Source organism: Gekko japonicus, unplaced genomic scaffold (genome assembly GCF_001447785.1).
Source record: "Gekko japonicus isolate JY-2015 unplaced genomic scaffold, Gekko_japonicus_V1.1 scaffold805, whole genome shotgun sequence".
Lineage (NCBI taxonomy): Eukaryota > Metazoa > Chordata > Lepidosauria > Squamata > Gekkonidae > Gekko > Gekko japonicus.
The window spans coordinates 26,080-28,096 of NW_015173146.1; the positions used below are offsets into that span (position 1 = coordinate 26,080).

At 51.9% G+C, this 2,017-nt stretch overlaps 1 protein-coding gene across 1 annotated transcript in view; it reads right to left on the bottom strand.

Annotated features, from left to right (window-relative positions):
* The window catches only part of LOC107119751 (nicotinamide N-methyltransferase-like), a 9,398-nt gene that overhangs the window by 2,331 nt on the left and 5,050 nt on the right, over positions 1–2,017 (bottom strand). The window lies entirely within an intron of this gene.

The following is a 2,017-nucleotide window of genomic DNA, read 5'->3' on the forward strand; positions in this document are numbered from 1 at the left end:
GGCTTCTGGTGTCCTGGCCCCACTGCTGGACCTCCTGATGGCACCTGGTATTTTTGGCCACTGTGTGACACAGAGTGTTGGACTGGATGGGCCATTGGCCTGATCCAACATTGGCTTCTCTTATGTCCTCTTATGTTCGTAGCTGTCCTTATTTGGTCCTGCGGGCAGCACTTGGCCAGAGCAAAGCGTGCCAGTCTGCCCAATGTGGCTGAGATTCTACGCACTCAGTTCACACACAACAATCATTTATAAAATAAACTTTTCAGTAACTCCACATAAAACCTGGAAAGCCTGGGAATTATAAGATTGCCAAGAACGTGGAGACTGTCCCCCCCCAAACATTTCTAAGTAGGGATTTGGCTCTGCCTTTGTCTCCCCAGAGTTGGGACTTCCATGCACAGTTGCCTTGATTCACTATTTGCGGAAGGAGAGGAGCGTCCCAGGCAGCCAGGTCTCCATGCAAGGCCTTACCCGCCTGCAGGGTGATCTGACCTGGGTTGCTGGTATCACCATTTTATTATTTATTTATTTATTCATTTTTTTAATCCCGCCCTCCCTGCCACAGGCAGGCTCAGGGCGACTTACAATAAGGAATAAAAACATTAAAACACAAACATAACAAGTCATAGCTCACAATAAAATAGAATTAAATAGAAATAAAGTGCTGGTGACAATAGCAACTCGGGGGACATGATAGATGTTCTCAAAAAATGGGCCCCGTCGGCGTCCAGCATAGTTAGTTAGTATTATCCACCTCAATTAGTATTGGTTGATGTTGCTGATGTAATTGATGTTATTAGTGGTGGCTCCTAGTCGAAGGCCTGGTGGAAGAGCTCTGTTTTACAAGCCCTGCAGAACTGTCAGAGGTCCCGCAGGGCCCTGATGTCCTCCGGGAGTTCGTTCCACCAGTGTGGAGCCACCACTGAGAAGGCCCTTGCCCTGGTAGAGGCCAGTCTGGCATCTTTCAGTCCAGGGAGGGCCAAACGATTTTGCAACCCTGACCTCAGTGCTCTCCTCCACATGCAGCTGCTGGTGTGACCTTGGGTCAGTCACAAGTTCTCCCAGAGCTGTTCTCTCAAGGGCAGTCCTCGAAAGAGCTCTCTCTCTCAGCCCCACCTACCTCACAGGGAGCCTGTTGTGGGGAGGGGAAAGGAAAGGAGATTGTAAGCGGCTGTGAGACTCCTTCGGGTAGTGAAGGGCCATGGGGTATAAATCCAATCTCTCCATCTCCAAAATCTCCAGGTATTTCCCAGTCCAGAGCTGGCAACTGTATATCCAGCTCCAAATTTTCTCCATGGTTTGGATTGGTCAACATGAATCACAACAGAGTTTCTTACCTTTCCAAGATCACCTTTCATAGAACAGCCCTGACAGCCATCAGCTTCCAAATGATGCCAACAGCCTTGTCAGCGGGTTGCGACACCCCAAACACCTGTTCCCCAGCACCCGTGTCCCCGTGGAAGCCCTAGAATGGGAAGGCCTGCCTTACTAGGTCTCATCCTGCCTTCCCTGTCTGGAATCAATCCATCTCCAAATCTCTTGTGGCAACCTGGGTCAGCCTTGATCTGGGCTCAGTGGCAATACTCTTTTTCTTCTTCTAGCTGAAGTTGACCCACATGGGAGGGCGATCTGGCTGCAACATCTGTCACCCCATGGATCGCCAGGGTTGATTCGGCTAATCTGAATGGCTAGGCGGGTGTCCCCTACCTCCCCCCCACACTCCATGCGCGTCCCTCCCCAAGCTGTGCACTTGGCAGGGGTCATTTCCTGTAGGAGCGCACAGGAGCAGAGCTCCGGCAGTAAAGAGCCCAGGGGGCGGGCACATGCAACAAGCCCCGCCCCCTGCTCCCAGCAGCCCTCGGTCAGAGCAAGAAGCAGCCAGGTAAGTTGCAGAGCTCCCCCCAGCCCAAAACAGTCCAGTGGCACCTTTAAGACCAAGTTTTATTCAGGCACAAGCTCTCCCTCCTCTGCGAGGGCAGATCTACACGTTCCCCCCCCCCCAGTAGCTAGCAATCCA